The sequence below is a fragment of the Schistocerca gregaria genome, chromosome 1 (assembly GCF_023897955.1).
Source record: "Schistocerca gregaria isolate iqSchGreg1 chromosome 1, iqSchGreg1.2, whole genome shotgun sequence".
Lineage (NCBI taxonomy): Eukaryota > Metazoa > Arthropoda > Insecta > Orthoptera > Acrididae > Schistocerca > Schistocerca gregaria.
The window spans coordinates 403,649,450-403,672,278 of record NC_064920.1 but is presented as its reverse complement, the minus strand read 5'-3'; positions in this window follow the sequence as shown (position 1 = coordinate 403,672,278).

Here is a 22,829-nt window from a genome sequence, read left to right as displayed (position 1 = left end):
AACATTTCCAAATAGAAACTCTTTCCTTTAGAAACAGATTCCTGTAGAAGAAAATAGAGTTACTCCAAAACTTGAAATCTCAGATCAGAGAAATAATGGGTATAGAAGAGACTATGCCTAAAAAAAATAATAAAAAGAATAAACAAAAAATAAAACTGAAACAAAATGTCTACTGTGATATGGGCATCTCAGTGGAGGAGAAGGAGGAGATCCTGATGAAAAAAATAATGTGGAAGGCCTTCAAGAAGTTCAAAGTATGATTTTTTGAAGTGAGAAACCTTCAAGAAAGTGACTGGGTGCAAGAGAAAAGTGGACATCAAGAAGTGAAAAATCTCTGTTGGTCCATTATTGCCAGGGGGCATTGGCTGGTATGTACTTTTCAATTCAATAAACTTCACACACAGCTGTACACTTCAAGATATTTTATTTTATTTTGAAAGCAACCAGTTTCAGCAATTCATTTTGCCATATTCAGTCCCTATACACTTTTTTTGAATCAAAGAAATTATCATATAGTGCCATAAAAATAGATATTGTGAATCCCAACGCTTTTGTATGAATCAGTTACACGGCATCCAGTTTTATGGCACCATACAATAAGTTCATTGATTTGAAAAAAGCATATGGGGCCTGAAGATGGCAAAATAAATTATTGAATTGAAAAGAAGTGAGAAATGACTGCACCCATAAAAAGCTTATTGATATAACTCAGTGATTTTCAGCATTATTTTAGATTAAGTATACTTGTCTCTTTATTTTGTGTGATTTTCTGATGTCACTTGCAACCAAGAATTTAGGTGAATGCAAAGTGGTGATACAAGTTGTTTTGGAACTACATTTGTCTCATTTCATGATAAAAATCAGTAGTGGAGCATCATAATCTGAGAGAGACTGGACATAACTAGAAGACTTAATCTATTATTTTACATTGAGGATGTAGGCACAAAAAAGGGTATCAGCAGCACTGGCATGGCTTCCTGTAATTCTGCAGGCCGTACAAAGAGTGATGGCATATATGTGATGGCTAGGGAATCTAGTATGTTTCTAAATTATCTACAATCTAGAAAATTTATTTGAAGTCTCTAGTTAGTATGAATTCATTCTGCTAAGAAATTAAAAGTCTTAACAAAGCACCAAGCTGTTTCATGAATTTCTCAAAAGTATGCTCCTGAGCCCTGCATATCATGACAGTTGTTACTACCTTTACATGAATTTCTACTTGTGCAACACAGACTTAATATTCCTGATTGAAGTAATGCATGCACACTTGAAAGCTGCACTCATCTGCAATGTTTTGTCATCTGTTAGAGTGTGCCACAAAAGAGCAATAGTGTGAACTTCCAATAGAGCACATCACAGCTGAATGCCTATTTAAACCCTGCAATGCTATACCTGCACTCAGTCATCATGTTATTACTGCTTGCAAACATTTAGCTTATCTTTTTGTGCCCAGTGCATGTTATGGTGATTGGTGTAGATGCCACAGTCTAATAAAGTTTTACTAACATTCTTGGTTGCGTTGTGTGTCCAAGTTACAACACAAATGGCGATAAGTGTGGGATCATTCTCCATGCAGTTTTCAGTCTCTGGTTGGTCCTTCATTGATGTCTGAGCATGCTACAGATGAGTTTTTATGCTGGCTGATTGATTGGCAAAGGGTTCTTATTGTTGCATTGCAGCATTTCAGTCAGCAGCAGGAGCCATTTGGCACTGTGCAACATAATCAAACCCAGATATTGGAAATGCTTGCCTCTGTTTTGGCCAGTTCAGGTCCATCTTAATCTATGTCACCTGCCACAACATCCCTTTCACATCATGTTTTGCCTATCGCTATCCTGGTCATTTATCCCCCACTGTTTCTGGCTTATGATGAGTTTGTCGAAGAATGGGAAGCCTACAAAAAACAGTTGCAGCAGCATTTTCATGCATTTGGATTAACTGATGTTACCTTATGCCATGCTTTCTTTTTGTCTTGGATGTCACCTCACTTGTATCAACCCCTTTACCAACTGGGCCCACTGCAAATTTGTCTTCACTCGCTTTTGATAAAATGTGCAACCGATGCATGTCAATACCGCCTGAGTTGAGTTCTATTGGTGTCACAAGAAACTGGTACGTTCTTATAAGACTTGGATAACTGAGCTTCATGGCTTAAGCCATCATTGTCACTTAGTTGCTGATGTATAATTAAATTATAATTAAAGTTAAACTTTCAAAATGCTGTAGAAATAACACCACTGGTCAGAATGATGTCACATTGCAATGAGATATTATTGGAGAAAGAGGAAAACGTGTGGCAGAAGAAAAAAAATAGTGTGAAAACTGATAAATAGATGGTGCTGTATGTGTCAGAATATGAATATGAAAACACCTGTCATGTGTACGACCCATTGAAGTTGGTATAAACATGCCGGGTACATAGCTTTTCCTCATTTTGTGTCTGTGATTTTCACCATGACTGTCTCAATGCACGATTGCACTCTGCTTGTAAAGCTGTATTACAAGAATGATTGGCCATGGAAGATTTTGTGAACAGATGAAGGCCACATCCATTTGACAGGATATGTCAATACACATAATTGTCAAATATGGGCAACGGAAAATTCACACATAAATCAACCAGTACCACTTTATCCTAAAAAGATCACTGTATGCTGCTGGTTTATGGCATTGTTTATCATGAGGCAATATTTCTTAGAAGAGACAGGTGCTTCTGTTCCTCTTACCTGTGCCATCACTGGTAAGCATTATGAGTGTCTTTTGTGCAACCATGTCTTTCCAGCTCTCCAACAGTGTGGATGAGTGGATGGGATCATTTTTATGCAAGATGGCCCACCTCTGCATATTGCAAATCCAATTAAGCTGCTGCTGAAGTGCCATTTAGGAAATGCTAGAATTATCAGCCACCGTTTCCCTATAGCCTGGGCATCGCAATCACCTGATCTTAATCCGTGTGACTTCTGGCTGTGGAGCTATCTGAAAAATGTTGTGTTCAGTGTCCCAATTGCAAACTTAGCTGCATTGAAGGCATGCATTGTGCACCACATGACCACAGAAACACTTCCATCAGTTGTTGTGGAACATACTGTTTCTCGATTTTAACTTGTTGCAGAGAATGGTGGACAGCATATTGAACATGTTTTGTGCCAACCACATGTATATTAATAATCCAATTTGATTTTGACTTTTGCTTTTTATGAGGTTTTATATCTCAGAATAATTAAAAACTGATGTGAGTGATGCACTTTATGCGGCTATTGGCCTCAGTACAATTAAAAACCAATTTTTCCCATCTGATGTTTTACGACCTTGCCGGTTGATAGGCCTACATAGCTAACAGTATCGCACCTGTACACCCATGCACACTGAGTAGTACAGTTTGTCTAATGTCACATGTACACCTTGGGTATTGTTGTATGATTAATTTGTTATTTGTAGTCGAATACTATTAAATTATGATGCTTACAGCACCATCTATTACTACATTCTGTTACTATTTATTTTTCTTCTGCCATATGCTCTCCCCCTCCTCCGTCAATATTTCATTTGGAAGTTTAACTTTAAATATAATCACCCTGTATATAAAATATCATGTGTGCTATACACAGCTCGACTCTTTATGCTCTGAATTTTCCATCTTGTTTTCTGTGGGTTTGGATTGTGTCAAAATCACCATGAAACCTTCAGCCAGAGCCCATTTCTTTCAGGCTCACCCAGTGCTGATGGCACTCCATGACGAAACCAAGGCAGAGCTTAATTGCATCACAGCCTCCAGGGTTGTCCAACTGATCACATCCAGTGAATGGTTACCCCCTTAGTCGTTGTCAAGAAGCCATTGGGACAGTTACAGTTATGCAGTGATTTCAAAGTTTCTGTCAATAATCAGTCTATTGTTAACACATGCCCCTTGCCATGCCCTGACTAAGTTTTTGCTAAGCTTGCTGGTGGTCACTATTTTTCCATGGTCAAGCTCCCCCATGCATATTTACAGATTCCCATTGATGCTGACTCTCAATGGCTGTTGGTCGTTAAGACATCTTTTGACTTGTATCAACACTTGGGGTTACCATTTGATGTGCTCAGCACCCCAGTGATATTTCAACTGTTTCTCAAACAACTCACTGGGTCTGTACTGGCTGTGCCAGCTATTGTGATGAAATTGTGGTCTCCGGCTCTTTTGCAGCTGAACGTTTCAACAACTTACATATGCTCTTTTTGGTGTTACAGGCCGCTGGGTTAAAACACAATTTCGAAAAGTGCTGCTTCTCTCGGTCTTCTATTGTTTATCTTGGGTTCAAGGTCTCTAGTGCTCGTATCAAACCCTTTCATAAGAATGTGTCTGACATTGTGCCTCATGTGTGTCCTATGTTGATCAGAGAACTCTAGCATTTTTAGGCAAGATTACTTATTTTGTCAGGGGTGGCATCAATTGCACAACCATGACATACCTTGCTGCATGAGGGGACATCTTTCCACTGGGCACAGGTGTTTGAAACAACATTTTCTAAACTGAAGTCTATGTTACAATCTGACTCGTAACCTATCAACTGGGTTAACATTTAATGTTAGAACAGATTTATCCCAGCAGGGGCTGGAGGGTGGTGTTAGCTCTTAAATATTCTGATGGTTCCATGTGGCCTATTGCAAAAGCATTGAAGACACTTAATTCAGCTCAGACTAGATATTCACAAATAGAGTAAGAAACCCTCACTATTGTTTATGCCTTAAAGAAGTTTCATGTTTTCCTGTATAATGTAAAATTCCATCTCATCAAGGGTCACAGGTCATTAGTTTCACTGTTTAACAACTCAGTGTTGTTGCCCAACAAAGCAGTGCATCACCTTCAGCATTGGATGCTGTTCTTCTCTCAGTACAACTTCTGCCCCACAGCTAAACATACAAATGCTGGTGTGATCTCCAATCTTCTGGCCAATCCAGACCCAGTTTTTGATTGGGAGGAGCTACTCAGCTTCCACATTAATGAATGCGCTCAACAAACTGTCGATGGTTTTCCAGTCACTAGTGTAGCTAGTGCTACCAATCCAATTTTATGGAAAGTTGTACCTAGTGTACAACATAGCAGCCCTGAGGTGCCTCCATCACAGGCATCAAAACCCCTCCATAACTGCTATGTGTTTTGGCATTGTTTCTCTGTAGTTGATGGTGTTCTACTTCCAAATATGGACTACTCAGCTCCTTGCATAGTGGTTCCCTCAGCTCTCTGTTACCACTGCTGCATACTGATCACTGGAGGGGTGTCACACACCAAGGTGTTAGCCCACTGTCATGTTTTTATGCCTTGTTTGGATGGCAACATCACTCATTTGGTTACAGCATGTTCTCAATGCACACTGCAGCAAGCTGCCCCGTGGGCAATGTTCTCTCTGTGGCCACAACCTTTGCAGGCCTGGAACCGTATCCACATCAATTTTGCCAGCCCTTACCTTAATGCATGTTCGATAATGGTCATTGATACATTCTCTCAATTCCCATATACTGGCCTCTGCCCATCAACTTCAGTTTCTGCCACTGTGTCAGCCCTGTTCAATTAGTTCCATTGAAGGACTTTTGGCAACACTAGTCTCTGATAACAGCCTCATTGTGTGTCACAGGAGTTTACCTCCTTCTGCAATGCCTACAGGATTCACCACATTTTTGCTATGCCCTTCCACCCATAGTCCAACAGTGAGGCCAAAAGGTTGGTTAGAACATTCAAAATGCAAATGAAAAAGTATTTTACTTGGTCCCCATCTGACCTTGCCTTGGATCAGTATCTGTCTTCCTATTGATTCACACCATTCGGTGATAACAGCCCACTAAACTGCTCCATGGGTGTCAGCTCTGGATCCTTCTGCATTTCGTGCAGCCTGGGCAGGGCAACAACCCCTGCAGCCATTGTCACATTCCCACCCCAGGATGACTGTCTGGGCATTACCTGATGCAGCTGCAACTCTGCCACAACATATGCAGGCTCCCCAGTGACTGGTGGATGACCTGGTACAACTTCCCCTATACCGCTACCAGCACCGACGCAGCTGCTGTCAACACCGGAGCCATGTTCCTCCACCTTAGCCACCATGACCAAGCTCTGGACCTGATGTGGACATGGAACTCATGCCGATGTCACCCATCCTACTGTATGGGTTGACAGGAGGAGGAGGAGGAGGAGGAGGACTGTGATGCTGCCTGGGCCCAAGTACTTTCAACCATATACACCAGTATCAGCACATCATCTCAGTCTCATGGAGGGAGACCCCATAGATATCTCGCAAAATCCAAGCTGTTCCAAAAGGGACAAGGAATGAAGTAATGTGCACACACTTGAAAACCCTGCACATTAGCAGTGCATTGTCATCTGTCAGAGTGTACTGTGAAAAAAACTACTGTGAACTTTCAATAGAGCCCACCTTGACCGAGTGCCTATTTAAATCCTGTAGCACTATACTTGTACTCAGTTACTATTGCTTGCATACATTTGCCTTATCTTATTATGTTCAGTGCATGATATGGTGACTGACATATGTGCCCTAGTCTAATAAAGTTGTACTAACATTCTTGGTTGTGTTATGTGTCCAAGTTACAACACTGATCACTAAAAAAATCTAAGAACATCAATGTGTTTTCACTTGACACCTTCCTAAGATAGATGGTGTAATATGGCAGACCAGGTTAGATATTATGAATCATGTGAAACTACTTTAGTAGCCAGATTGATACCATATTTTGTACAGATTCGAAGCATCATTTAAATGATTACCTTTCATAGAATTTATCAGCCAATATGATATTAAAAATACCTACAAACTTCAGCTGATTGTACAATCTGTAAGCAAGAGCTCAAAAGATACCTTACAAACAAAGTGGAAACATCAGTGTTTTCATTGTTCATGAACTGTATTGATAAAAACCAGCTATATATTTTGGATATACCTTATAACAGGAAGACTTGTTATTGACAGGAATTAATAAAACCGTTGTAGAATACATTTTTCAGCATGAAGCAAAAACCAGTTTTACATATGAAAAGCTTTATTAAATACAAAACATAATTTGTGTATAACATTGCAGATACGTTTATGACAAGATAATGAACATGAGATTGCGTAAATCATCTATGTGTAATTGTAAATTCATTTGATTCATACAATCAACCATGTAATGAAAAACATTTATTGTTGTCATGTACTCATCAACAGTGGCAGCACCCACCAGTCATTTAATCAGTTGGTTGGTATGTCACAATCTGGTTAGGCTCCATGTCAGTGTACTCTATGTGATCAAAAATATCCAGACACCTAAATGGAAATGACGTACAAGTTGGTGGCGCCTTCCATCGGTAATGCTGGAATTCAGTATGGTGTTGGCCCACCCTTAGCCTTGATGACAGCTTTCACTTTTGCAGGCATACATTCAATCAGGTGATGGAAGGTTTCTTGGAGAATGGCAGCCATTGTCCACAGAGTGCTCACTGACGATAGGTATCGATGTTGGCCAGTGAAGCCGGGTATAAAGTTGGCATTCCAAAACATCCCAAAGGTGTTCTATAGAATTCAAGTCAGGACTCTGTGCAGGCCAGTCCATTTTAGGGATGTTATTGTCATGTAACCACTCTGCCACAGACCCTGCATTATGAACAGGTGTTTGATTGTGTTGAAAGATGCAGTCACCATTCCCGAATCACTCTTATACAGTGGGAAGTAAGAAGGTGTTTAAAACATCAATTTAGGTCTGTGTTGAGATAGTGCCATGCAATACAACAAGGGGTGCAAGCCCCCTTTATGAAAAACACTATCACACCATAACACCACCATCTCCAAATTTTACTGTTGGTACTACACATGCTGGCAGATGACATTTACCAGGCATCTGCCATAGCCACACCCTGCCACTGAATTGCCACATTGTGTTCCGTGGTTTGTCACTCCACACAACGTTTTTCCACTGTTCAATGGTCCAACGTTTATGATCCTTACAACAAGCAAGGTGTTGTTTGACATTTACCAGTGTGATGTGTGGCTTATGAGCAGCCACTCCACCAAGAAATCCAAGTTTTCCCACCTCCCGCCTAACTGTCATAGTAGTTGCAGTGGATCCCGATGCAGTTTGAAATTCCTGTGTGATAGTCTGTAGAGATGTCTGCCTATTACACACTATGACCCTCTCCAACTGTCGTCGGTCTCTGTCAGTCAGCACATGAGGTTGGCCTGTACACTTTTGTGCTGTACGTGTCCCTTCAACTTTCCACTTTGCTATCTTATGGGAAACAATGGACCTAGGGATGTTTAGGAGTGTGGAAATCTAGTGTACAGATGTATGATATATATGACACCCAATCACCTGACCACATTCGACGTCCGTGAGTTCTGTGGAGTGCGAATTCTGCTCTCTCGTGATGTCTAATGACTACTGAGGTCGCTGATATAGAGTACCTGGCAGTAGGTGGCAGCAAAATGCACCTAATATGAAAAACGTATGTTTTTGGGGCATCCAGATACTTTTGATCACATAGTGTAACTCTGGTATTTTATCATTTATCTTCAAAGTTACCTGTATGTGAAACTGTAGTGTGCTTTGTGTAAAAACTAGCAAACATCATAAAAAGTTAACTGCAAGCCTGGTGTCATCTGCATTATTTAGAGAACCAAATGTAATGCACAGAAGTTTTCCAGGCAGCAAACAGCAAATAAGACACCTGATTTTTCTGGAGGACCACGCTGAAAATCAGATAAATATCTGCAATTAGAATTTCAAAGTATATTTTGCCTTGTTAAAGGTTGACAACCACAGTCAACTACATCAGCAGATGATTACTACATTGTGCAACAGCCAGGAAGGAACCCATATGAAACAGTTGTGGAACTGCAACTGCATTCAACAGGAATGCAAGGCATTTGCCTGATAACCAGTGTATTATGTTCTGTGACAACTGCATATTGGCAGGACCATTTGAATTGGTGCCAAGAGTATAGGGACTGGAGTGGAATTGCATGCTCTTCTCAGATGAGAGCAGATTCAGTTCGAGTAGTGATTCTGGACATACTCTCACATGGAAGTGGGAACATATAAGGCACCCAGAAACATTGTTGATCATGAATGTTTTGGTCATCCAAGTGTTATGGTATGGGAAGGCATATGTTGCATGGGTGTACTAGTCCCCAAATCTTTGAACATGATACACTCACCACTCAGTGTTATTGTGATTGCCTACTCATTTCCCATGAGCATCTTTTCAGGGATGCTTTCTGCTCTGACTTACTTTTTATGGTGGCAATGCACGACTGTGTCGAACAGCAAAGATGGAGCAACTCTTGGAATGAGAGAATACTCAGCAAATGTATTAGCTTGACTGTTACCCTGACTTAAATCCCATTGAACATATGTGGGATGTTATCAAGAGTTGTAGAGTGTCATCCAGTATTTGTCAACCATGCTGGTTGAGGAACAGAACATCCTGCCACAAGAACCCCTCACTAATCTTGTGGCCAGCGTGAGAGCATGTTTTAGTGCATGCACTGATCATTTCTGTTAATCTCATTGAATATTTCTTTGAGATACCTTCTGTACTACACTGCAGCAATTCTTTCTATGTATGGTCCAGGTTTCATCTAGCTATGTTCCTTGACAGTGGCAGTTCATGTGAAAGTTACTGTCACCCCTACGTTCTGCACTAAAGTGTATATAATATAAAGAATGTGTATAATACAAATAATAATAGCATAGTAGTGTGGGGTGTCATAAAATGAGAAATGGGAAAAGGCAGACAAATCATAACAACATACAAATCAAAGGCAGGGGTAGAACAACAGAAAATCCTCAAGAAATGGAAAATTATGTAAATGACTATTTCTCTGGTATTGCAGAGAGTTTGCAACAAAAGTTTCCTAAAACACATGTAGCACCGACAATGACTTACATAGCAAGCACAATGACATTGTTGACCATAAAATTCTACTAAGAAAGCTAGATGCACTAGCTGTTAAGAGGAACAGCAAATGAATAGATGCAGAAGATAGAGTGTGTACATTCATCTGCTGCTAAGCAAATTTTTAGTAGAATAATTTTCAGTCAGTTAACATATAAACATAGGTGTTCCTAAGGGTAGTGTATCAATTCCAATTCTGTTCATAAAATATATCAAATACTTTCCAGGTAGTATACGACAGATAAAGTTCTCTTCATAATCACTATTAAAACATCAGAATTTCTGTTACATAAAGCTAAAGAGACTCTCATGGATGCTTATGATTGTTCAGTATATAATAAATTAACATTAAACATAAAAAAATAAATAGTATGCAATTCAGCATAAAGAGGAATCACAATTCTGTGACATTAAGCAAAGGTAATAAATTTATTGATGGTGTGACAAGCATAAAGTATTTGGGGATGAATATTGATTGTCAATTAACATAGAATAACACAGAGATGCTGGCAAAAAGCATGGCTTCTGCATGTTTTGCTCTTAGGGTCTATAATCTGTTTCTATCAGTCAATATTTTGTGGTGACATACCGTTCTTAATTACACACCAAGTGGCAACGAAACACACACATAAAAGATGGTTGTAATTGGCAAGCTTATGGAGCCAGTGGTTTCTTCTTCAGGTAGAAGGGTTGAAGGGGAAGGAAGAAGAGAGAAGGAAGTGGACTGCAGAGGTCTAGGAAAAGGGGTAGGTTTTGGAAAAGTCATCCAGAACCACAAGTCAGGAGAGACTTACCATACAGAATGTGAAGGAAAGATTGATTATGGGAGACTGCATTGGATCTGAATTGAAAACCTGAGAGCTTAAAGCTGGAAGACAGGTAATATCCAGACAGAGATTACTGCTTAAACATCATGCATGAGTTAATAAAAGTGAAAAGCCATTACCCTGTCTTCCACCTTTAAGCTCTCATGTTTTCAAACCTGAACCAATGCAGTCCCCAACAATTAGTCTTTCCTTATCATCCTGTATGGTAAGTCTCCCCTGACCCATGCTTCTGGGTGACTTTCCCAAAACCTACCCCTTTTGCTAGACCTCTCCAGTCCTTTTCCTTCATTCCTATTCCTTCTCCTTCAATCCTTTGGCCTGAAGAAGGAGCCACTGGCTTGCCAATTACAACCATCTTTTATGTGTGTGTTCTGCCACTGCTTGGTGTGTAGATTTTTTATTTACCCAATTAAATAATTTTGTCATAACTGATTGTTTTGTTGTTATATTCTTAATTAGAGGACACTTTTCTGGAGACTGAAGGCACAACATGTGTGTATAACTTTTAAAACACAGAAAAGGGCTGAAAGAGTAATAACTGCAAGTAGTAGTTGAGCTGACTGTAATGAACTATTTAAAAAAAAGTGGGTATCCTTACTGCACCAGAGAGCAAATCTATTAATTTGTTGTGCAAATCAAGGAAATACTACTATATATTTGACTAATAGTAAGATATATGATTCAAAAAGAAGAGTCAGTTGGACTTTCATTTACAAGGAAAAATAAAGAAAAAAACTAAAAACAGTATTTCCTATCAGGGTGTAAAATTGTATAATAAACTGCCACAAAATGTGAAAGAGATTTAAAAAAACATCTGTTTAAAAAGGAACCTAAAGTGTTATTTGTAAGTAAAATTTACTAAACAATCATAGATTAGTAAGGGGATTCACAGGAGTGGGAAATTATGAAGGACAATAAATACATTATCCTCTCAAGTCACAATACTTTTGCAAGAAAATCATGTGCCAAGATTTATAGAGCACAATAGTTGTCATTCACAGGACATGTTCTGAGACATCGAGGGATCACCAATTTAGTATTGGAGGGCAGCATGGAGGGTAAAAACCATAGAGGGAGACCAAGGGATGAACACACTAAGTAGATTCAGACGGATGTAGGCTGCAGTATGTACTGGGAGATGAAGAAGCTTGCACAGGATAGAGTAGCATGAAGAGCTGCATCAAACCAGTCTCAGGACTGAAGACCACAACAACAACAACAACACCTGAGCTCAATATCTCACTAATTATGGGCAGATGCTGGCTCAGTTTTTCAGTTGGACTGAGGGATGGCATGAAGAATATCTCCTCTGAAAGAAATGAAGTTAGCTTTCTGATTGAACTGGAGTTAGAACAAAGAGTGGTTCCTTAGTTATTAGCAGGGCTCCTTAATGTGAGTAGTGATATTTATATTAAAGAACATTGTAGAATAGGAACCAGCCAAATGAGGCAGTGCAGTTGTTAAGACAATGTCCTCATGTTGAGGAGGATGGAACTTGCCCTGTCTGGCCATCCTGATTCTTCACAAACTATTTAATATCCCGGGCATCCACAGTTGTTGAAGGGTAAGATGTTAGGATGAATTCCACTAACAGCTGGTAAAATTGCTGTTTATTAAAACACAGCCAGTTTCAAGCCTTAAGCTGGGTCATCAGGTGCAACAACATTTAGAGATCATAGGCACATTGATCGGTCCCAGTCAAAATTTAGTATACAATGAATATTGTCAAAGCTATGGTGAGTGGAAGGTAATGAAGACTTACTCCATTCATTTAGGATGAATTGCTGAAAGGTGAAACTTGCTGTTATAGAGCCATGTTATAAAATTTGCCTGCATCAGTGTGAAGGAAGGGCAGCCCGGTGTTGGGCGAAGTAAATGCGGCCTGCATTTACTTTGGCCAACTTTGGGTGTCTATCATCACACCAATGCAAGCAAATTTTAAAACACTGCTCTGCAGCAAACAAATTTCACCTCTCAGCACTTTATCCTAAATGAATGGAACACATTTTCATTACCTTTCTCTTGCCATAACGTTGTCAATATTCACTGAACAGCAAATTTTAACTAGGAGGGATGGGTGTGGGTATATGATGTTTTAATGTTGTTGCACCTGAAGATGCAGCTTTAGGGTACAAAACCAGCTGTGTTTTAATAAACAACAATTATACCAGTTGTTAGCAGAATTCTTCCTTTCATCATCCTGATTTAGGTATACTGTGGTTTTCCTAACTCATTTAAGTCAAATTCTGGGATGATTCCTGCATCAAGGCCACTGTGAACCCCCCTGTCCTATTCTCTTAAAACATCGTTACATATTCTGTGTGTGTGTGTGTGTATATTTTTTGAGCCATTTATTTTCATAGTAATCTCATGACAAATCCTACACCATTGTACTATGATCTGTGGATGAACACAAATGTACATAAATACAAAGCTTTATTGTGTGGTTTTCGGCAGATAGTTTCTCATTTGATAAAGAAAAATCAGCATATTCATTTCTTCACATAAAAGTGTAGAACAGCAATGATAAAGGTAGGATACTGACAAAAATTAATAAATAGTAAGTATAGTTTTCAAACATTAAAGAAAATCTAATAGAGAAAAAAACATTCCAAAACTTGCTAAGTATTTCAATTCAGCCACTTCAGCACTCTGTGTCACTATAATTCTCTGAGGGAACCAAAATAATTAACATACTTCACTAAATTTCATTGAATGATGTGTTAAGGAATTATGTTCTGGGCAACTTATACTTAAGAAAGAAGTTTTCATTGCACAAAACTTGCAGGCCACTGTTAACAGACACACATATTTTCCCTCTCTCTGTCTGCCCTCCTTTTCTCTCTCTTTCTCTCTTTCTCCCTATGAGTTCTGTCTGGTATGGGTCCCAGATTGATGAACAACAGTCAAGATCTGGCAGAACAAGTGTCTTGCAAGCCACTCCATTAGTAGGAGAATCACATTTCCTCATCAATCTTCATATGAATCTTAATCTGGCATCTGCTTTTCTTATTATTTGTTTTATGTGGTCATTCCATTTAAGATCACCACATGTAGATACTCTTAGATACTTTATGGTGGTTACTGTCTGTAGGAACGTGTCATCAACAGTATAGCTGTATAATAGTGGATTTATTTTCCTATGTATGTGCAATACATTACATTTACTTACATTCAGAGTCACCTTCCAGTCCCAGCACCATTCGTAAATCTTTTGAAGGTCCTTCTGCAAATTGTTGCTACATTCTGGTATTGCTACTGTTTCACAGACAACTGCATCATCTGACAAATGGACATTTTTACACAAACAGTAATGATACTATCCCACTTCCTTGGTGGTACCTAGAAGTGATCTTTACAACTGTTGATTTTGTTCTGTTGACAGTGATGTGTTGAATTCTGTCTGTAAGGAAGTCTTGAATCCAGTTACGAATACAATCCAATGCTCAGTAAGTTCATATTTTTTCACTAAATGGTAGTACAGGACGGTATCAAATACTTTACTGAAGTCAGGGAATATGGCATCAACTTGAGCACCACCAAGCAAGGTGGCGCAGTGGTTAGACACTGGACTCACATTCAGGAGGACGACGGTTCAGTCCCGCGTCCGGCCATCATGATTTAAGTTTCCTGTGATTTCCCTAAATCACTCCAGGCAATTGTCGGGATGGTACCTTTCAAAGGGCACGGCCGACTTCCTTCCCCATCCTTCCCTAATCCAATGAGACTGATGACCTCGCTGTCTGGTCTCCTTCCCCAAACCAACCAAGCAACTTGAGCACCATTGTCTACAGCACTATGGATCTAATGGAGGAACTGAATGAGCTGAGTTTTGCAAGATCTCTGTTTGCAGAATTCATTTTGATTTTTTATAGAGAAGATTTTCATTCTCCCAAAAGTCATAATTCTTGAGCATAAAACATAGGCCATAGTTCTACAACAGACTGTCGTTAATGATACAGCAAAAGTCATTCCACTGCATTCCCAAATTCTATGACACTGAGACAGCAACTGGGGTAATGTTACAGAGAGAATTTGGTCATGTTTACAAAACAAAACTGCATAAAAATTCTTTAACCCTACAACATAAAAGTTACAGGTCGTAAAATGTAGGTGTGTAGTTTTTTTTCAGAGGGGGGTGGTGGTGGGGGGGGGGGGGGGGGGGGTATGGTAACTAAAGAGCATACTAGCTCCGATAGTAGGAAATATAAAATTTAACACTTACCAAACTATAGGTAAATAATAATCTCATGAAATGAGTGGTCAATTGTATAAAACAGAATTTTTGTATATGGCCATTATATTTGTACTTGCTTTTGTAATTTTCCTGGATTGTCTGAAGACGCCTTTATTGCAACAACTGAATTCTCTCTTTAACTATACAGATCTACAATTATGTGTACCTATCCTATGTCCTTTCTTGAAAATGGGAATGACATGCACTTTTTCCAGTCACTAGGTATCTTCATTGCTCCAGCAATCTCCTATAAACTACTGCTGGAAGGAGAGCACATTCTTTCACATAATCTTTGTAGAATCTTATAGGTATCTCATCCAGTCTTTCCACTACAAAAAAATTGTAGTTGCTTTTCTATTCCATGACCGGCTATCTTAATACCTGCCATTTTAATGTTCTTATGATAGCTGAAAGAAGAGACTATGTTACAATCTTTGTGAAACAATTTCAGAAGACTGAATTCAGTATTTCAGCCTTCTCTCTGTTATCTTGCATTTTGGTTGCAAGTATGGTCACTGACAGATTGGATACCTCATGAAACATGAAAATGCTATGGGATATTTGTTGATCATGTTTTATATATAAATTATTTGGAAGGTAATGTATGTAGTTCTTGGAGGCTAATGCATACCATGCAATTGCATGCAAAGGGGTCACTTTGCTAGAAAAGAATTACAAAATGCAGGGATGACACATAAAAGGTTATTTCATGCAAAGACCAACAGCTTACTCCTATGACCCCCATTCAATGTTAACAAGTATAATATACTGAAAGTAAATGGACAAAATTATCTGAGGCCGTATGACTAGGTAAGCAATGATGCATTATTACACTTCAGCAACCATTTCAGTAACTGCATGGTATGACTGACTGGTCTGATCTTGTAACATTAGCCAAGCTGGACAAGCCATGTAGGTACTGTGGTGTAACTGAAATTGAAAGGAACTACAGCCCCTATGCTTCCTAAGGACATGCTTTGCTACTGATGGCATCCTCCTGGGAAAAATATTCCAAATGTAAAATAGTCTTCTATTCAGATCACTAGGTGGGGAATACTTAAAAGCATGTCATCAAAAGAAGAAAAAAAGAAAGAATAAAAAGTATGGAATACTATAAGTCAGAGCTTGTAATTTTAGATGCCTTAATGAAGTATATAGGTTAAAGAACTTGAAAAGAGAAATGGGTGTGCTGAGGTTAGATATAACGTCACTTGATCCCTTGCGGTGTTATGAAGTGCAAGACTTTTGTCAAATGTTATCTATAAAGAATTAAATGTCTAATACTAAACAAGAAAACACAAATGCAGTTAAACTATTACAAAGAATGTAAAGTACATCTTATCACTGCCGAGATAAAAGAACTTATTCAGTACATTAAGAGTGAAGAAAGTTTCACTGTGATTGGGCATTGGAATTCAACATTATGAAAAGCAAGAGAAGGAAAAATAGTGGGATATGGACTGGGGCAAGGAATGAAAGGGGGAGCCACCAGGTAGAATTACACACAGATGGATTTTAACGCTTACACTTTGTTTTTTAATCTTGAAAAAAGGCTGCATAAGTGAAAGACCTGGAGAGACTTGAAGTTTTTGGATCTATAATATAATGGTAAGTGATATAGACACCAGGTATTAAATTGTTGATTAGATGTAGACATGGCCATAATTTATTGGCTATGAAATTTCAAATTAAGGTTGAAGAAATTGTAGGAAGATAGAAGATTAAGGTGATGTTGTAACATACCAAGATGAAATCCTTTTCAGACAATGTGTGGAAGTGGGTGGGTAGTGTGATAGAAGAATGACAACTAGTGGTCACATGGTGGTTTGCTGATTTATGAGGAATGATTTAGTGCACATCAGATGGTGAACAACTTGCCAAGAGATATACTCTCCTGGAAAAGGAAAAAAGAACACATTGACACCGGTGTGTCAGACCCACCATACTTGCTCCGGACGTTGCGAGAGGGCTGCACAAGCAATGATCACACGCACGGCCCAGCGGACACACCAGGAACCGCGGTGTTGGCCGTCGAATGGCGCTAGCTGCGCAGCATTTGTGCACTGCCGCCGACAGTGTCAGCCAGTTTGCCGTGGCATACGGAGCTCCATAGCAGTCTTTAACACTGGTAGCATGCCGCGACAGCGTGGACGTGAACCGTATGTGCAGTTGACGGAATTTGAGCGAGGGCGTATAGTGGGCATGCGGGAGGCCGGGTGGACTTACCGCCGAATTGCTCAACATGTGGGGCGTGAGGTCTCCACAGTACATCGATGTTGTCGCCAGTGGTTGGCGGAAGGTGCAGGTGCCCGTCGACCTGGGACCGGACCGCAGCGACGCACGGATGCACGCCAAGACCGTAGGATACTACGCAGTGCCGTAGGGGACCGCACCGCCACTTCCCAGCAAATTAGGGACACTGTTGCTCCTGGGGTATCGGTGAGGACCATTCGCAACCGTCTCCATGAAGCTGGGCTACGGTCCCGCACCACATTAGGCTGTCTTCCGCTCACGCCCCAACATCGTGCAGCCCGCCTCCAGTGGTGTCGCGACAGGCGTGAATGGAGGGACGAATGGAGACGTGTCGTCTTCAGCGATGAGAGTCGCTTATGCCTTGGTGCCAATGATGGTCGTATGCGTGTTTGGTGCCGTGTAGGTGAGCGCCACAATCAGGACTGCATATGACCGAGGCACACAGGGCCAACACCCGGCATCATGATGTGGGGAGCGATCTCCTACACTGGCCGTACACCTCTGGTGATCGTCGAGGGGACACTGAACAGTGCACGGTACATCCAAGCCGTCATCGAACCCATCGTTCTACCATTCCTAGACCGGCAAGGGAACTTGCTGTTCCAACAGGACAATGCACGTCCGCATGTATTCCGTGCCACCCAACGTGCTCTAGAAGGTGTAAGTCAACTACCCTGGCCAGCAAGATCTCCGGATCTGTCCCCCATTGAGCATGTTTTGGACTGGATGAAGCGTCGTCTCACGCGGTCTGCACGTCCAGCATGAGCGCTGGTCCAACTGGTGCGCCAGGTGGAAATGGCATGGCAAGCCATTCCACAGCATTACATCCAGCATCTCTATGATCGTCTCCATGGGAGAATAGCAGCCTGCATTGCTGCGAAAGGTGGATATACACTGTACTAGTGCCGACATTGTGCATGCTCTGTTGCCTGTGTCTATGTGCCTGTGATTCTGTCAAAGTGGTCATGTGATGTATCTGACCCCAGGAATGTGTCAATAAAGTTTCCTCTTCCTGGGACAATGAATTCACGGTGTTCTTACTTCAATTTCCAGGAGTGTATAATCTTATTAGAGATGAGTACTTTAAAGTACACCAGAAGATGGGCTGTCCTTGGCAGAGGGTGGGAAAATGTTGACCACAGAGAGCCATGTGAGCTGTCAAAACTTGAAGAAATGACACAGTGACATTTTATATTGTCCACTTTGATCATGATATTTCATAAAGGGTAAACACAACAAATTAAAGATAATGCTGAAATGGAATTATTGGCTATCAGAGCTCTGTGATACGAGAACTAGTGCACATTCCACTAATGCATATTGAAATTTACTAACTCTGTTAATAAAACTGATTCTGTAATGCAATCAAGCCAACTATATGATAAATGTTTTCAGCTTGATAAGAATATTTTTGATGAACACACATTCATAAAAATTAGTTATTCCATACTTAGATATTTATATTCTGCATGTTTAAATTATGTTGAAGTATTTTGCTTGAATTCATGTGACTTTATTTTATTAATTGTTTCAAATTAGTTAGAGATTAGATTAGATTAGATTAGATTAATACTTGTTCCATGGACCATAATACGACACTTCGTAATGATGTGGAACGTGTCAGGTTAATGAAAGATGTCTGTACACGATATTACATTACTCAAAATATTGCATGACAGTAATGTTTAAGTTAGTTTTTTCCCTCCCTTAATTTATAGCTAAAAATTCAGCCAATGAGTAGAAGGAGTTGTCATATAGAAATTCTTTTAATTTATTTTTAAATGTAGGTTGACTATCTGTCAGGCTTTTGATGCTGTTTGGTGGGTGACCACAGACTTTTGTGGCAGCATAATTTACCCCTTTCTGTGCCAAAGTCAGATTTAACCCTGCATAGTGAAGATCATCCTTTCTCCTGGTGTTATAGCTATGCACACTATTATTACTTTTGAACTGGGTTGGATTATTAACAACAAATTTCATAAGTGAATATATATACTGTAGGGTTACTGTGAGGATCCCTAGATCCTTAAATAGATGTCTGCAGGATGACCTTGGGTAGGCTCCAGCAATTATTCTGATTACACGTTTTTGAGCAATGAATACTTTTCTACTCTACAATGAATTACCCAAGAATATGATGCCATACAAAAGCAGTGAATGAAAGTAGGCATAGTAAGCTAATTTACTGAGATTCTTATCAACAAAATTTGCAATAACCCTAATAGCATACGTAGCTGAACGCAGACGTTTCAGCAGACCATCAATGTGTTGCTTCCAGTTTAACCTCTCATCAATAGACACACATAAAAATTTTGAAAATTCTACCTTAGCTACAGACTTCTGTTCAGAGTCTATATTTATTACTGGAGTTGTGCCATTTACTGTACGGAACTGTATATACTGTGTTTTATCAAAATTTAAAGAGAGTCCGTTTGCTGAGAACCACTTAATAATTTTGTGAAAAACATCATTTACAATTACATCACTTAGTTCTTGGTTTTTGTATCATCAGCAAAAAGAACTAACGTTGCATCTTCATCAATATGGAATGGTAAGTCATTAATGTATATCAAGAACAGTAAAGGACCTAAGACCAAACCCTGTGGGACCCCGTGCTTGATAGCCCCCAAGTTTGAGGAATCAGCTGTTGTTTTAACATTACATGAACCACTTATTTAAAATTTTCTGCATTCTTCCAGTTAAGTATGAATTAAACCATTTTTTGCACTGCCCCCCTCAAACCATAATGATTTAGCTTATCTAAAATAATTCCATGATTTACACAATCAAAGGCCTTTGAGAGATCACAAAAAATACCAATGGGTGATGACCGGTTATTCAGAGCATTTAATATTTGATTATTATGTCTGCTTGTGTCTGTGTATGTGCGGATGGATATGTTAGGTTAGGTTAGTGTTGTTTAACGTCCCGTCGACAACGAGGCCATTAGAGACGGAGCGCAAGCTCGGGTTAGGGAAGGATGGGGAAGGAAATCGGCTGAGCCCTTTCAAAGGAACCATCCTGGCATTTGCCTGAAACGATTTAGGGAAATCACGGAAAACCTAAATCAGGATGGCTGGAGACAGGATTGAACCGTCGTCCTCCCGAATGCGAGTCCAGTGTGCTAACTGCTGTGCCACCTCGCTCGGTGATGGATATGTGTGTGTGTGTGTGTGCGACTGTATACCTGTCCTTTTTTCCCCTTAAGGTAAGTCTTTCCGCTCCCGGGATTGGAATGACTCCTTACCTCTACCTTAAAACCCACATCCTTTCGTCTTTCCCTCTCCTTCCCTCTTTCCTGAAGAAGCAACCGTTGGTTGCGAAAGCTTGAATTTTGTGTGTATGTTTGTGTATCTATCGACCTGCCAGCGCTTTTGTTTGGTAAGCCACATCAACTTTGTTTTTAGATATATTTTTCCCACATGGAATGTTTCCCTCTTTTGGAACAACCATTGGGAGTTACCTGAATTATAACCCTTTGGCCTTTTGATGTTTCTTGGTACAAGAACACTGACTTGAGATCAGCAACATAACCCATGAAAGAAAACAATACCAGCAACAGACAAACAAGATAAGTAATAATTTAGCACTGTTTGTGTGATATGGGACTCAGACTAACTACAAAATAATGGTCAATGTCTTGTTTGAAAATATATCTTTGAACAGGTAAAATGGAAGAATCCAATACAATGTGACAGTGAGATGTTAACAGATAGAGCTTGGTAATAGTTATCTATACACATATTCACTTACATCATTAAAATTTCTGCTTATCTGGCAGATGCAATCATTAATTATAATATTTGATTATTTTTGCGAAGCTACATAATTAACATAATGCTACAAACAGCAGTGTGCACTAGTATTAATATATAGCTGCTAGAATACATAAAAACACAATACCTAAGCTTTTAAGCAAATCGAGATCAGAATTAGATGGCACTCAGTGCATGTTATTAATATCAAAAATTATGTGGGGACCATGTCAACTCTGAATCCATAATGGGAAAGAGGGGGATTTTTTCCCGTAGTGTAGATGCCTTGCTTATTGTGGCACATGTGTTTTGTCAGTCCAAAGATTTGCACTTCATGTGAATGCTACAAATCATAGTGACTTGTAGCATATTTAAGTTACGTATATAGCATTTAGCATCAACTCACAATACTTTAGTTTTTGAAGGGTCTTACCATAGGAAGCAATGATTGGCTCCACACACTTAAAGTTGCAGGAAATTATAATAATTAGTCGATGCTACATTGTCTTCAGTGGAACTTGATTGAAATTAACTTTAGTGTGTCAGTTCAGCCTGACTGGTACTATGATTCACTACATTCCGTGTCTGAGGATAATAAACAGTTAATTGAACTTTACAAGGGCTGTTCAAAAAGTAATTTGACTTTTCAAATTGTGCAGGCAATTACATTCAATTACTGATCTCTTGACCTCTTTTTTTATTATTATGTTGGTACACATGTCCCACATAGATGTTCACAATTTCTAGTGTACAGCGTACTTTGTTTTTGGTTTTTGACAGATAGAGAGGTTGATTGTAGATTGTATTTTATTGGTCCTGTTGTCTACATAGCAGCTTATGCATAAGACATTGGACAAGTCAAGTTATAAATATACAGGCTGAAAGTAATTTCAAGGCATACATATTTAAGCTTACAATAATACACTTTACACGTAAGTAAGTGTTTATATAACACATTTCATAAATTTAAATATTCTTCAATGGAGTAAAAGCAGTGATGCTGTAAATATGACTTTAGAGATTTTCCAAATGTATTGACCTCAGTGATAGCTTTTATGTTTTCAGGAAGTTTGTTATAAAGCTTAACTCCCATGTGAAAAGTACCTTTTTGGCACAGTGCTGTGCTGATTTGAGTCATATGTAAGTTTCTGTTTTGTCTGGTAAAGTGCTCATGTATATCACAGTTTTTTTGTAGTCTCCGGTCCTTGCCTATTACATTTAATTTAAAGAACAAAAGGGTTTCCATAATGTATACACATGGTAACGGGGGAATACCAGATTTCTTAAACAGGGGTTTACAAGAGTCTCTAGGCTTGCACCCAAACAAGACTCTAATGGCCCTTTTTTGTAGTTTAAAAGTGCTATTAGCTGTTTTAGAATTTCCCCAGAAGGTGACCCCATATCTAAGACGAGAATGAAAGTACGCATGATATGCATTCAATACTGTTTTCTCACTACAGCATGATTTTAATGAACAAAGAAGATAACATGTTTTGCTCAGTTCAGCATTGAGATATTCGATATGCTTATTCCATCTGATGTTACTCTGCAGCCAAAGTCCTAAGAATTTGGTTTCAGTACTGTTACCAACTGGCTCGTCATTGATAGAGACTGATGGGATGAACATTTCCTTGTTAGGAACATTATGGAATTTTAGAGCAATGGTTTTCTTACTGTTTATTACAAGCTGATTACTCTGTGCCCAGCTACTGAGTTGTTTCGTGACCATGTTTACTGTCTGCTGTAACTGTTTATCGTCGCCTCCCTTTAGTAGAATTGTGGTGTCATCTGCAAATATGATTCTTTTGTGCCATCAATATTTAAGCTTAGATCAT